Source organism: Sus scrofa, chromosome 13 (genome assembly GCF_054392235.1).
Source record: "Sus scrofa isolate SSC_HxYL_T2T_F1_AM1 chromosome 13, Sscrofa_HxYL_maternal_Yorkshire_Landrace_v2.0, whole genome shotgun sequence".
Lineage (NCBI taxonomy): Eukaryota > Metazoa > Chordata > Mammalia > Artiodactyla > Suidae > Sus > Sus scrofa.
In genome coordinates, this window is record NC_139395.1 from 41249777 (window position 1) to 41265584 (window position 15808).

Here is a 15808-nt window from a genome sequence, read left to right on the forward strand (position 1 = left end):
GCACGTGCACAAGCTTCCTCACGGGGCTCGTCAGCTGGGGAGACGCACGGAGGGCTCTTGTGAGCCGGGTGGCGACGGACCGGTCTGCGCGGCGGAGCCTGCGTTCCCTGCCTGGGCCTCCACGGCTCAGAGCGGGCGGCGGCGGCGGCGGTTTCGGCCAAAAACAGCTCTTCGGAGGGCCAGCCTGGAAGCTTCATTCAGCCCAGCGGAACTCGGGCTACGGGTGCAGGTGAGACGCGCGCGTTCGCGGTGGGCTAGGGTTCCGCGACTCGCCTGGGTTGAAATTGAGGGATAGACCCCCCCTGATCTCCCCCAGGTGGAGATGACCGGAGCGCTGGGTGGGGGGGGAGTTTGCAGATGGGCGGGAGTGACGTGGGATGCGGGCCGAAGGAGGTGCGAGAGGTGGGCGGGGGTGAGGGGATGTGGACCCTCGGGGTCTAGGTGCACTGGGCCCTGGCGTGTCAGCTGAAGCCCTTTGCTCGGGGCTGGTACTGGTAGCGGTAGCGGTTCCCGCGCCCTTTCGCTTGGGAGGTGCTCATGAGTCGTGGGTTGGGGGGTAGCAGGCACGGTGCACGGAGGGGGCCTGGGCCTCGCGAGCTCCCTTTGAAGGCAGTACTTAGGTAGCCCACAAGTGATCTTGGGTCGTTTGGGGCTCAGTAGGGTGCCGACTGTGTGTCTTGTGATGAGAGCCTCTCACAACCTGCTGGGGTACCCTCTGAAGGAGAATTCCTGGTCCCAGGCGTGTGTGTAGGAACCCATATCCCTGTCAGTGATGGGAATTCTATACTAAGGTCTGGGGTCCTCAGGCCAGAGTCCTGCACCTGGTGGTGGGGGTAGGGTTTGTTTACTTTATGCCAACCAAATCTCAGAAACTATTCTTGAGGGAAGTGAGAATGAAATGGGAATGGGCTCGTAGGACTTGTTGGCTAAGAGCACAGGCAGAATAAGTTTCATTTACAAAGGTTTACGTAACATGTTCACTACCTGTGCACCCTTGAGCAAGTCACTTATCCTCTCTGAGCCTCTGTTTCTTTGCACAATGGGGGTAAAAGCACCTTCAATCACAGGGTTGCTGTGAGGATTACATGAAATGATGCTGCAAAAGTCCTCAGACCAGTGTCTGGTGCACAGTGAATGTGTAGCAAATTTTAGCGCTTGTGGTTGCTTAACCACAGAAAACGTTAAAGGTGAGATTGGAACCCAAGTCCGTCGCACTGGAACTAATTGCTCTCTCTGACTCTCATGGATCTTGGAGATCTTCCAACTCATCCTTTCACTTACAAACGAGAAATCCAAGTCCTGCTGGGTGGCAGAGCCAGGAAGGAGCACAGGTCTCCTCTTCTCCAGGGTTGGACAGCACATAAGTTCCTGAGTCCCATCCAGGAGGGTGAGGAGAAGCAGAGTGGAATCCTCAGCAAAGAGGAGGATGGGGTGCAGGTGACTGCTGTGTGAGTGTCTTGGTGGCCTTGATGTGGCAGATGTCAGAGCATTTTTCAAGCTGACCTTCTGGTTGGCAAGTTCTTGCTCTGAGCCTTGCTTTAGAAAATATTTAGCAATAAACAAAGGCTTCTAGTCTAGTGAATATTAGCTAACCAGAAAATTAAATTACCAAATGCTCTAGTCCCCAAGGGTCCTTATCACTCACTCTCAGTTGGTTGTCAATGGATACTGTCCCCCAGGACCTGCCTATTGCCTGATAGGTTTTTTTGGTTTGTTTTTTGTCTTTTTAGGGCCGCACATGAGCCAAAGGGAAGTTCCCAGGCTAGGGGTAAATCCGAGATGCAACTGCAGGCCTGCACCATAGCCACAGCAACCCAGATCTGAGCCTTGTCTGCAACGTACACCACAGCTCATGGCAACCTACTGAACCGGCATCCTCATGGATACTAGTTTGATTCATTATCACTGAGCCACAATGGGAACTCCTACCTGATGGGTTTTTTTAATTGGGCAAAGTCATGAACGTGAAAGGCAGAGCTCAAAAATGTCATCATAGACTTGGATGTCAAATTTGGGTTCAGATCCCAGCCTCACCACTTAATAGCTGTGCAACATTGGACAATTCACTTAACAATTCTGAGCATACTTCCTCAAATGTGGAGTGAAATTGGTAACACTATTTTAGATTTGTAAGAGGGAATAAATGAGATAATTCATGTAAAGCATTTAGCATTGTGCCTGACACAGAATCAGAGCCAGTGAGTGGGAGTTGTAGCATTATTATGATTAATAATAATCCTATAAAAATAATTGTCAGACTGTGCTTTGCCTGGGTCATCTCTTTGAATTCACAAAACCACCTGGTGAAGTAGGTATAATTGTGTCTGTTTTCTAGACCAGGAAATGGAGGCTTGCCCGGGCTAAGAATTGGCCTAGGCAGTCTCAGAAGGACAAATACTACATGGTACCACTTAAAATATGAATCTAAAATAGACCTATAGAAGCAGAGCATGGAATGGTGGTTACCAGGAATTGGGGGGAAGGGAAATGGGAAGGTATTAGTCAGTGTCAGATAGACAAAACAACCAAATCCTAGAGATCTACTGTACAGCATAGAGGCTATAGTTAACAATGTTGTATTCTATACACCAAATTTTACTATGCAGGTAGAGCTTATGTTAAGTATTCTTATCACAAAAAAATAATTAGAGGGCAGAGGAAGCTTTGGAAGATGATGGATAGGTTTATGGCATAAATTACGGTGGTGATTTTATGGGTGTATACCTATCTCCATACTTATCAAGTCATATACATTAATTATGTACACCTTTTTTTTTTTTTCTGTGTTTTTGCCATTTCTTGGGCCGCTCCTGTGGCATATGGAGGTTCCCAGGCTAGAGGTCGAATTGGAGCTGTAGTCACCGGCCTACGCCAGAGCCACAGCAACGAAGGATCTGAGCCGCGTCTGCAGCCTACACCACAGCTCACGGCAACGCCGGATCGTTAACCCACTGAGCAAGGGCAGGGACCGAACCCGCAAGCTCATGGTTCCTAGTCGGATTCGTTAACCACTGCGCCACGACGGGAACTCCCTGTACACCTTTTGGTATGTCAAAACATTAAAAAGAGACAAGAATTGGTTTACAGCTATGTAGCTGCCAAGTGACAGGACCAGAGCTCATTTCCTGGCATCTCAGCTCCAGAACTGGCACCATTTAATTCACCTGCTCTGCTGCCCAGGATCTTTGCAGTTCTCGGAGTCCACCAATGACCTGGGGCAGTCTCCAGTGTTACATCAGGGGAACTGCTTGGGGAAGAGGCAGGGCCCTGCAGCCTGGCCATGTGTGCTTCCTCTCCATGTCTGAGGTTGGCCAAGGCTGGAGGGTGAGGTGTTAGGAAGAGTCAAGGCAAGCAAGCCCTGTGGCCCCTAGAGGCTCTCATCCCTGGACCACAGGCCTGGGGAAGGGCGTAGTCTGGGTGAGATCTGTACAGCTTGGTTATGAAAAGGAAATGATCTTCTCTAGGGGCTAGGAGAGTCCTGGAGGCCTGTACTTTTGGGCTTGATCTTTGCTTTGGGGTGGAGGGTCACCTTCGAGCCACAGTGTGAGGAAAGGGGGACTTGGACTGAGCCAGCATTCTGCTGTTTTAATTTCAGCTGCCTATGAGAGCTCCCACTGCCTCTCAAGACCTTTTATAAAATAAAGACTTGGAGGAAATATTTCTAAGGGCTCTTTGAGCTCTAAAAAGCAGTAGTTTTGCCATTCTCAATTGGTAGATTAACCCTGTCAGCACAGCACCAGGGCAGGTGGGATAATTGTTACCCCACTGTGCTCCCCAGACCTTCCTTGGGTGAGAGAATGGCCACAGTTCCCACCTGCCACACATCTCTCTGCCTGGCTGGGTGGTGAGTAATTACATGAGAAGCCTTGGGTTGCTAAGTTACAGTTGAGGGCCTGTGGGTCTGTGTTTCCAGAGCTAGCCACACCTGCTCTGCCCTTGAGCAATGAAAGCTCATTGCTCTGAGATCTACCCTGCTTCTCCATCACTGATTGTACCTCTGAGTCTGAAGCACTGTGAACCCCGGAGTCAGACACAGGTTTGAATCCTGGTGCTTCTGCTTCAGCTGCAAGACCTGGAGGAAAGTGCTTAATCCCACTAAGCTTTAGTTTTTCATATTTAAAGAAAGTAGAGATAATATAAGTACCTACACGGGAGAGTTTTTGTGAGGTTTAAGTGAACAGTGCCTGGCACATAGGTGCTCACTAAAGTAAGATGATGGTAGCATTGTCTGGCTTCCCATGTCCTCACAGGTACACACCCAGGGCCCATGGTCCACCTGGGAATCAGACCTTTCACTCTGCCAGTGGTGACTGCCATCGGTACAGTCTTTTTAAAAAAATATTTTTAATATGGTTCATTTACAGTGTTGTTAATTTTCTGCTATACAGCAAAGTGACCTAGTCATTCATTCATATATATATATATTTTTTCTTTTTCTAATATTATCTTCTGTCATGTTCTGTCACAAGTGATGGGGGGAAAAATGATTGGATATAATTTCCTATGCTATACAGCAGGACCTCATTGCTTATCCATTCTACATGTAATACTTTGCATCTGCTAACCCCAAACTCCTTGTCCATCCCACTCGCTCCCTCCCTCTTGACAACCACAAGTCTGTTCTCCATGTCTGTGAGTCTATTTCTGTTCTGTAGATAGGTTCATTTGTGCCATATTTTAGATTCCACATGTTACCTCATATGATGTTTGTCTTTCTCTTTCTGATTTACTTCACTTAGTATGAGTATCTCAGTTCCATCCATTTTGCTGCAAATGGCATTATTTTTTATGACTGAGTAGTATTCCATTGTGTATATGTACCACATCTTCTCAATCCATTCATTTGTCAATGGACATTTAGGTTGTTTCCATGTCTCGGCTGTTGTGAACAATGCTTCAGTGAGCATAAGGGCGCATGGTCTTTTTTTTTGGTCATTTTGTCTTTTTTTAGGGCCGCACCAGCAGCATATGGAGGTTCCCAGGCTAGGGGTCCAATTGGAGCTGTAGCTGCCAGCCTACTCCAGAGCCACAGCAACATGGGATCCAAGCCATGTCTGTGACCTTCACCACAGCTCATGGCAGTGCTGGATCCTTAACCCACTGAGCAAGGCCAGGGATCACACCCTCATCTTCATTGTTTTTGTTTTTATGGTTCCCATTGCTGTGTAAAAGCGAGTAAGTCTGGTTTGTTTTTGTTTTTATTTCTATTGCTTTGGGAGCCTGACCTAAGGAAACAATTGTTTGGTTGATATCAGAGAATATTTTGCCTGTGTTCTCTTCTAGGAGTTTTATGGTGTCTTGTCTTATGTTCAAGTCTTTTTTTTTTTTTGCTCTTTCTTGGGCCGCTCCTGTGGCATATGGAGGTTCCCAGGCTAGGGGTCCAATTGGAGCTGTAGCCACCGGCCTACGCCAGAGCCACAGCAACGCGGGATCCGGGCCGAGTCTGCAACCTACACCACAGCTCATGGCATCGCCGGATCGTTAACCCACTGAGCAAGGGCAGGGACTGAACCTGCAACCTCATGGTTCCTAGTCGGATTCATTAACCACTGCGCCACAACAGAAACTCCCTATTCAAGTCTTTAAGCCATTCACTGGTAGTCTTTTTTTTTTTTTTTTTCTTTTTAGGGCCGCATGTGAGGCATATAGAAGTTCCCAGGCTTGGGATCAAATCGGAGCTGCAGCTGCCGGCCTACACCACAGACACAGCAATGCTGGATCTGAGCTGCATCTGCAACCTACACCACAGCTGATGGCAACACTGGATCCTTAACCCACTGAGAAAGGCCAGGGATTGAACATTTGTCCTCATAGCTACTAGTCAGGTTCGTTTATGCTGAGCTGCAATGGGAACTCCTCATTGGTACAGTCTTAATACTAGGAGCTGTCTCTTTTCTCCTCTTTGAAAAGCATAACATAGCGCCTCTTTCTGGCCGGCCAATGGGTACTAAACCCTGGGTCAGGTTTCAGGGAGCGTTTGGGGACCTGATCAACTATATTGCCACTGTTACTGCTGTTCCCAGTACAGACCCTTGGATCAGGTTGTTTTAGACACACCCAGTGACAAGACACACCCAGGATCCTTCAGTATGGGGGCTTGTGTCAGGAATCATGACACATCCTGGGGTTGGGGGGATTTAGGAGTTACCATGGTTATACTGGGTCCCAGAGCCTCCAAGAGGGGTGGCCAGTCACCATAAGGAACCAGAGAAGAGTCTAGCCTTGCTTCATTCAGTGGTTCATTTCTCAGGGACCTACCTTCTCTCTACTGGCCTGCGAGTGTGGCCGTGCAATACAAGGACCACTACTGGATCTGACCTCTCCAGGGTCTCCCACTGGTGGCTTCTTTAGACCCAAGCTCCACCTCTTGTTCATTTAGCCGGGGCCGAGAGACCTGCGCTGGTTTTCTGCCACTTCAGCATTATAAGTGATTCAGATTGTATGAGAAGGTGTGGGTTGGGGAAACTTTTTTCAAAAGAGGGCTTAGAGTCTGACAGCCCTCTTAGTCTGTCCCAGAACATAGGCTTATTTGTCATCTTAGCAGAGGCTGGGAACACGGTTTACTAGCCTTTGTTGATGGGGAGGTTGTCCTCGGTTGTTTACTCTGGGTTGGACAGAAATGCCCTGCTGGGTGTTTTGAAGCAGGGAACTGCAGAATTGTGGAGTGTTAGAAAACCTCAGAGGAGTTCTTAAAATTGAATGCACGCTAGAATCACCGGAAAGCTTTATTAGAAAAACAGGTTCCTACATTCCCCCCGTTGCCCAGAGATTCTGGTGCAGCAGGTCTGGAGGGGGCCCCAGATTCTGCATTACCCATATCCCAGGTGAAGCTGATACTGCTTTAGGGGAGTGAGTTCTGCTTTGGGGGACTACCTGCTGTCTAGCCCCCATCCCCACCTCACAGGTTGACCTTGGTTTATTGGACCCCTTCCTGGCAGTAGCTGACCCTCATGTTAGAACAGCTCTAACCCTTAGAGAAGTCCTCTTCTTACCTCTTACACAGCACTCCCCCCCCCCCAACTGTGACTTCCTTCCACAGGCCTAAAAGGGCCCTGGAGTGGCCCACACAGCTGTGCTAGGGGCAGAGTGGCAGCCGGCTGCTGGGAATGACATGTACCTGAAGTCCACCTTAAGCCTGGGGGCCTGCGTTGCATGTGTCACCATCATGCACATGGTCCATTCAGCTAGACAGGGCTGCAGCCCACCCTCTGCAGCAGCCTCACTCTTGCTACACAGCCCCTTGGGTGTTTGAAGAATAGCCGGGGTCCAGGGGCTCCTTTTCCCCAAGGAAGGAGCCCTACTCCTTCAAGCATCTTACACGGGATGGATTTTCTGGGTCCTTGGTGATCCTGGCTGCCTCACTGTGAAGTGTCCCAGAAGGACTCAGGTAGAATAGGGTCATATTAACAGTTAAGCATGTGGACTCTGACCCAACACAGAGGTGCATGTCCCGAGTTTAACGAGGAAACATCAGGCGAGCCCAAACTGAGGAACAGACTAGAAAATATCTGATTCTATTAAAAATTGTCAAGGTCATGAAAAGGAAGGAAAGACTGAGAAACTGCCAAGATCCAGGGAGACTAGAGAGACATGCTACTGGGCTGGCAGACTTCAGCCCAGTTTGGATTCTGGATCATAAAATAGAGACCATGGATTCATAACAGTATGTTATCAGTATTAATTTCCTGATTTTATGTGATATGAGAGAATGTCCTTATTCTTAGGAAATAGATGCTGAAGTATTAGGAGCTCAAGGGGCAAAATGTCTCTAGCTTATTTTTAAACAGTTCAGAAAAAGAATGGTAAAACAAATGTGTCAAATTAGCATTGGTGGATCTGGGTAAGGATGTAGGCGCGTTCTTTGTACCATACATACAACTCTTTAAGTCTGGGATTATTTCCAGGTTAAAAAAATAAATAAATAACAGAGATGACAGACAACTTTAGCTAGCCTGCCTACATTAGAGTTTCATTGCTGCTTCCTGTGTGACCCATGGTAGGTTTCTAACCTCTCTGTGCTTTGGTTCTATATCTGTAAAATGAAGATCATCATGTCAAGTGGAGAACCCAGCACCTAGTGATTGGCCAGTGGATGTTGGCTCTGATATGATGATGGTGGTGGTGATTATGATGAAAGGGAGGAGTTGAGGGTGATGGTGATGAGACCAAAGGAAAACCCAAGCTGAGGCCTGTCACCTCCTTCCACTCACTATGCTGGGCTCTAGGCTCCCTGGGTGTCTGGCAGGGACTGCCGTGATCTGGACACTGCATGGCTTCACCTTGCAAAAGGCTTCACAAATGGTCATCTGAGCCCACAGGTCTCCACTGGTGAAACCCAGGTCCTGGCATCTTCATCTCCTGCCTTCTCCTGGCAGTGCCCTCACCTGCCCTGCAGCCCAGGCTCCCCTCTCTTTATGTGTCTTGTAATGCAGTGCCCATTCAGCTGTGCATGGCTTCAGGCCTGGCCGTCACTCCCCTGGGATATGAGAGGAGCCCCATGGCTGAGTGGCCTTGGGGCTTACATAATGGATGTGAGAACTGGACACAGCAATGTCTGCTATAGACAGAGCTTTGTGTCAGTCATCACCAACAGGGACACCAACAGAGATGCTTATCTTTTCTCCACAATCACCAAAACCCTCCAAAACCTTTCCCAGAACTCCCTCACCCTCCAGGTAGCTGCCCTGGCTGGCCTCAGCTCCGGACAGGACCGTTTCTTGTTGTGCATACTTCTTCATTCTTTGTAAATGTTTTATGCTTGTAGTGAGTAGTCTTCTAATCCTCTTAATGAATTCAATCCTGAGGGCCCAACTGGGAACCGAGGGTTTCCTATAAGAATTGCTTTTATTTGAGTTGGCAGTTTCACTAGGAAAACTGGTGTAGGTGTATTCTGTGTCACCTGCATAAGCATCACAGCAGAGACTCACATGATTCTGTTCTCTGTTGTGTCCCTGTTTGTGACCATGCTGTTGCCTAGTAGTGCTTTCCTGTTAAGCCAGAAAGGACCAACACAGGCAGATCTAACTTGCAAGTGACCCATGGGTGCCCTGCAAAAGCCAGACGATGTTACAGCAATGGTTTCCGTGTCAGTGGGAGGATGAAAACTGGTGATTGGTTGCAGCTGAAAACTGGTGAGAGGGTTGCAGGCAGGCCAGTGGGAGGCTGGACCCACCTTCACCTGTTCAGCTGTCCCACCTGTGCCGAGCGCCTTGGCATCTTGGCTGTCCTCAGCAAAGTGCGACCTCGCCCATCACACAGAGTCACACAGACTGGAATTCTCTTGCCCACCCCACCCCCCACCCAAGGAGTTCCATCCTCATTTACAGATAAGGAAGTAATCCCTATCTGCAGCTGTTGATTTAGGATTAATGTCTCTCGTTTGCCTTGCTTTATCCTTCAAAGCAAAATGTTATTAGCCACATTAAGTTTTTAGTCCAAGAAGATGCATTCTTAACTAAATGTTAAATATGCCTGTTCAATTAAATGTTAGATTTTACAAGGAGCACTCAAGAGACTGCCGACACTTTGCCAAAGGGTAAATGCTTTTGGCAGAAAACCTGATGCCTTGTCTGTTTGTTCAGGTTTGTCAGTAGCATTGGATGAAGATCTAACTTGGGAGCATATACAACGTACGTTAGGAGTACCACCAATTCCATGTGCTGCTTCTGGTAGCGATAAATGGCAGGGGGCGGGGGAGCAGGGAAAGAGATCATTCTGGGGCTGTTTGAGTTATTGGAACTTGTTTGCTCTTTACTAACTCACAACATGTGAGACTCATTGGTGCGAGGCGGGAAGATTCCATAACTCAGCGCAGCGTTTAGGATGAAGGCACTTTGCCATCAATGACAAAATAAGGATTCTATGATTTTCAGTCAGAAGTGTGAACAACCCTTAAAAATGAAGTCTTTGGAGTTCCCGTTGTGGCTCAGTGGTTAACGAACCGACTAGTATCCATGAGGACGTGGGTTCGATCCCTGGCCTCACTCAGTGGGTTAAGCATCTGGCATTGTCATGAGCTGTGGTGTAGGTCACAGACGAGGCTAGAATCTGGCATTGCTGTGGCTGTGTAGGCCAGCAGCTACAGCTCTGATTTGACCCCTAGCCTGGGAACCTCTGTATGATGTGGGCGTGGTCCTAAAAAGAAACCCCACCCCCCACCCCACCCCCAGCAAACAAAAAGTGAAATTTTTATTCTGTTTGCATAAAACCTCCTCTTGACCTGGGCCCTGCTCGTCTTCTGAACCTGGGTCTGGAGGAGGTGGTGCTGGCAGTCCCAGCCACCCTGACCCCCACAGCCTTTCTCCTAGGGGAGTGATTGGTGAACAGCAGCTGGTCCTGACAGTTGGGAACCCAGTGCAGCTGACCAGGCCAGCAGGAGAGCACTTCCCTTTAGACCAGAGCTTACAACCCTGGGCCCCTTGTGTCCTTGGGCCTATGTATCAGCTTCACTCAATGTGAAAAGTTGCCAGAAATGACAGATTAGGACATTTCACATTTTAAGTGGATTTCTGGCATCTCTGGAGAAGCCAGAAGAGTAGTGTTACAGACTGGATTGCATCCTTGCAAATTCATAGTTGAAGCCCTAACTGCTAATGTGACTATATTTAGAGATAGGACCTTTAAGGAGGTAATTAAAGTTAAATGAGGTCAAAAGGGTGGGGCCCTAATCCAGTAGGACTGATGTCCTAATAAAAAGAGGAAGAGAGACTCACGATCTCACTCTCCCCTTTGCACACAAAGAGGTCATGGGAGCACCCAGTGAGAAGGTGGCTGTCTGCAAGCCCAGGGGAGAGGCCTCAGGAGAAACCAGTCCTGTTGACACCTTGATCTTGGACTCCCAGGATCCAATTTCTGTTAAGTTACCCAGTCTGCAGTACTTGGTTATGGCAGCTGGAGCAGACTAATACTAGTAGGTGCAACCAGGCCACTTTCCTGCCAGGCCTTCATCATCCTGAGCTTTATCCTGAGTGTTTGTCTCTGGGTCACCCTGCTCACCCCTGGCTTCAGTCTCCCCATTGGCTCTTGACCTCAGCATGTTAATTTGTACGCAGCTCTAGGCCTAGAATTCCTGGGCTTCTACTCCTTATCAGATACCAAGGCCCCTGTGAATGTCTTCTCTGTGCCTGTGTCTGGAGCTGGGCAAGGCCCCCCAGGAGTGGAGCCTGCTCCCCATGCTAGATGCACAGCCTGAGGTGATGTGTCCCCACAGTGACAGCTCCTCCCCAGTGCCCAGCTCTTACCGTGTCAGCAGTTGTGGCAGCATCCTCAGTACTTTCTTCCTGTGCTTCCTGGAATAGATGGGATTCCGGGAAGGAGAGTTGGCTAGGTCTGTGGAAATCTGGTAGTATCTGGCCTAGGAGCCAAGGGAAGCAGTTTTGATGGAGGAATTGGCAGCATCCTTCTGTCTGCCTCAGTTTCTAGAGGGCTTTTTAAAGCAGATTTTTAATCTTTTGTTTATTTCTTTTTTCCTTTTCTTTTGAAAATACGTATTTTTTTTTAGCTTGAACCCATTCTTCTAGTTATTGACTTGTCAGCAAAATTAAATGAAAACTAGCTCAATATCTTTTATCTACCATATTTAAGTAGAGTACATTTTTGACGAAAATATTTTAACACTAAAAATATACCACTGAAAAGCATTCCTTGGAGTTTCCTGGTGGTCTAGTAGTTAGGACTTGGTGCTTTCACTGCTGCGACCCAGGTTCAGTTCCTGGTCTGGAAACCGAGATTCCACATCAAGCCGCATATGGCAGCCAGAAAAGGAAAGTATTCTTGCGCTATCAGTCTTTGTCCTGGCCGAGCCCGTAAGCACTTTGTACCCCATACCCACTGGGTCCTAAATCTTGTGCCTGAGGGAAAGGAGGCAGAGAATGACAAATCTGGTGATGTTTGAGTCCCCAGGACCACTTTGTCCTGAATGCAGAGATGAGGGCCCAGTGGTGCCTGGGCTGTTAGTGTAGACATGCTTACACGCTCTGTGTTCAAATCCTGATGCCATTCCAGGCAGGCCAGGGGCCTTGGGACACATGTACTTAGCTTCTCCTCGCCTCTGTGTTCCAGTCTGTAAGATGGGGAAAATGTTAATGCTGCTTTGCTAGCCACTTAAATATTGGTTTGAGGATTAAATGAGAAAATGCACAAATAATTTTTAAGTTCACTGCCAGCATAGAATGTTGGGAGTGACAGGGGTTCTGATTGTTAATTTTGTACTGAAAACTGGCTGCTCACCAGGGAGAGGCTTTTTCTAAGTTTATGGGGCCACCTTCCCAGAGCAGGGAAGCAAGTCATTAGGAAGATGGAGTGAAGCTGGGAGGCTGTGAGAGTGCCCCACAAAGCTATTGGGGGTTCGGCCCCTTTGGGAATTGGTTTGGGGTTGTGCGGTGTGGTACCTGTTTTTCGTTTGCTGTTAATTTTAGGAGCCCTAACCTAGAAATTATCATGCTAAGTGAAGTCAGTCAGACAATGAGACACCAACATCATATGCTGTCACTTACCTGTGGAATCTAAAAAAGGACACAATGAACTTCTTTGCAGAAGAGATACTGACTCACAGACTGAAAAACTTAGGGTTTCCAAAGGAGACAGTTTGCGGGATGGGGGGATGCGCTGGGGGTTTGAGATGGAAATGCTATAAAATTTGGTTGTGATGATTATTGTACAACTATAAATGTAATACAATTCATTGAGTAATTAAAAAACTTTTTAGGAGCCCTAATGGAAATAAATTATGACAGCAGATGTGTTATGCGGCCTGTTACATATTTTACATGCCTTAGTTCACTTATTCTCATGACACCCTGAGGAGGTTATACTTCCCATTGTACAGAGGAGGACATGGAGGCTTGAGGCAGTAGAGGGACCTGCCGAGATCATAAAGGCTGTTCACATGTGGTCTTGAAGGCAGGTGAGTGTGAGCCTGACCCTGGGAAGAAGTCTTGAGCACCACCTTTACAAAGGAGGCGTGAAGTCTCCACTGCCTCTTGCGTGTGTCCTGACGCCCACGCTGGCCCAGATGGAATGCACTAACATGGTATGCGAGAGGTTCCCACTTCCTAAGCAGGCTCTCCTCTTAGCCACCCGATGGATGTGCTCTTCCTCTAGGGAGCCTTTTGGGTGAGATCACTGGGAAAGGGATTTTTGAGCAGAGGCCAAATAACTATCTCATCAGGATGACCTGAGGGATGATCAGATGAGGGGTTGGGCTGGTCCTGATGAACAAAGAAAGCTTGTCACCTCTAGCACTGGTGGCTCCACCCTACCCCCCAATAGTGAAGAGGCTTCCTCCGTTAGTGCTCTAGAGCATGCAGCCCCTGCCTCTGTGACAGCTGTGCCACATCAGGTGCCACATTAGGAGTCCCTTGTCTCCTCTGCCACAGGGGGAACCTTGAGTCAGGGATGTCTTTTTTTTTTTTTTTTTTTTTTTTAATCTCTTGTACATACCCTACTCTCACTTGAGCTGAGGCAAAGCCTCACTCCCTTGTTTTCTTAATGTTCTCTTAAGTCTTTGGACTTAGATTCATGAATGGAGGTAGACATGGATAGAGGCATGGACAGGGCTAGAGATAGCCTCACACACCTCATCTTCCTGTAGGTGAAGTTGGGGGACAGTCAGGCTGCCTTGCCCAGCACCCCCGCTGGTGCTGCCCTCTGGGCGGGGGGTTGGGGGAGCTGGTGTCCATTCCGCACCACACTGATGGTTATGTCAGGTCAGTGCTGCACCTGTCCATGTCTCACCAGACCCTGTTGTCAAGAGAATGAAGTAGGGACCTTAGGGACCTATGTCCTTTCTACTATGTGGCACGAAGCAAGGCCTCAGGAGGGGTTTCCTTTGGGGATCTATTCAGAGCTTGCCTCCTTGTTGGAAGATGGGTGCTCTGGGCAAGTGCCTTTGTAAGCCTTGAGGGCTCTTCTTTCTTAGCATGGGCGTCCTCCCTCTGCTGCTCACCTATTCTGGCTTTGTCTAGGACCATGACCCCACAGGTAACTTGAGACAAGAGTGGTCTGGTCATGGTAAGTGACAGGCTCCACCCCTCCCAGAGACTACATGTGTTGAAGGCAACACACCCAAGCTATTGATGCCATGCCTTGAAAGTCCAAGAGGACTGTCTTTCCCATGTAATGAGTTTATTTCCAAAGAACAGGTTCTGCAGTCAGCCCTCTACCTTACAAGCAGAGAAGGGGCCCCTGAGGCCATTGAGCTGGCTTCTTTATGTGCCTCCTTGCCCCTGGCCAGGTTTGCTCTTAATCTGCCTCCATAACAAGACTCCACAGGGGCCCTGCTTTCCTCTCCCAGCAGCCTGGTCCCTGGTACGGAAAAATTGTGTCCCTTCAGCCAGCAGACAGGACTTAGGAGGATCTTGGCTTCTTCGGGGTCTGATTAATGTACACTTTCGCTCCATCTGTTATCTTTTGAAAACATGTCTGAGGATTTTGCCCAACGCTTCCATTCTCCTAGTGTCTGCAGACTGCTACAGTGCAGGTGGGTCTGGTGTGGGGGGGTGTGGACAGACGCAGAGGGGAGTGTGGGGAACAAACTGGAGAACTTTATAGTTCTTGTTGGCGTTCTCACTGTCACACTTTGGCTATTTCATAGCAGGTAAAAGTGCAAGGGCAGCTTTCCATCTTTCTCCAGTGGCAAAGTACAATAATATTTGTGTTAATTAACATTCCCCAGAGTAACTTCCCCAGAGTTCCTGTTGTGGCTCAGCAGAAGCAAATCTGACTAGCAACTGTGAAGACGCAGGTTTGATCCCCGGCCTTGCTCAGTGGGTTAAGGATCCCAAGTTGCCATGAGCTGTTGTGTAGATTGCAGAAGTGGCTCGGATCCTGAGTTGCTGTGGCTGTGGTGTAGGCCAGTGACTACAGCTCCGATTTGACCCCTAGCCTGGGAACCTCCATATGTCATGGATGCGGCCCTAAAAGGAAAAACAAAAAGTTCCCCTAGAAGCAAATTCTCAGATAAGGATTTAAGTGCAAGTAGATTATCTACACTCAATCCCAATAAACATGACCGGGAGGCCGGGGGAGGGGGTGAGTATGACAGGGCAGGGAAGAAGACCAGTTACCACTCTGGGCAGCTGCCTAATCCACTTGCTCGTTAGGGGACTCTGGGAGTCTATGGAGCACACTTACCTGGAACCCTCTTACCCAGGGAGAATGGGATTGGGGGATTTATATGATCATTCCCATCAGATGGTGGCGCAAGCTGCCCAGCCTGAAAGTGGTAAAGTTAGAAACTGAGGCAGTCTGACCTCAGGGTCCCATAATTTAACAACCATGTTATTTCTAGGGAAATGTTCTGTCCATCCCCAGCAAAGCTTCCCTCCCATCTTCCCTTTTGGAAGGGTCGCTGGAGAGCCTAAAGTGTCCGTGCAAGGTCCACATGGGCCAGTCTCTATTTTTCCTGCCTTCTGTCAACACCATTCTGGCAGGGCCTGGGGATGGGTGGAGGACCAAGCATCTGATTAGAAACAACCCTCCTCACTCCCCAGGCTCCAAACCCAGTCTCTGCCTAGTTGTGTACTGGCCCCACAAGGCCCCTAGCCCATGTTTCCTGGTTCCCATAAGCTCTGTCCCAAGTTCAGTGACTTGACTGGGATTGACTGCTGCACACTTATTCCCCCTAGTCCTCTTTGCTGCCTGTGGCCCCCACCTCACTTCCCCACCTGCTGCCAAGCCAGCCTTTCACTGCAGGAGCCCCTAGGAGAGGGGCAGGTAGCAGAAAGCTCTCTAGAGAGGTGATGAGATCCCGGGGCTGAGATGCCCACTCAGGCTGAAGGTGGGTCTTGCTTTCTGATATTGCCTGGGT

The 15808-nt window shown here is 48.7% G+C and overlaps 1 protein-coding gene across 10 annotated transcripts in view; it reads left to right on the forward strand.

Annotated features, from left to right (window-relative positions):
• LOC110256581 (protein O-linked-mannose beta-1,4-N-acetylglucosaminyltransferase 2) overlaps nucleotides 1–15808 on the forward strand; it is a 104686-nt gene continuing 88878 nt past the window's right edge. For 8 of the 10 annotated variants that reach the window (XR_014822862.1, XR_014822863.1, XR_014822865.1 and 5 more), the window contains exon 1: nucleotides 1–229. The gene's annotated coding sequence lies outside the window, so the exon portion shown is untranslated. Of the gene's footprint in view, nucleotides 230–5628; nucleotides 5826–13212; nucleotides 14837–15808 lie in introns of those variants that run through there. The other 2 variants (XM_084987973.1, XM_084987974.1) reach the window with 2 other exon arrangements.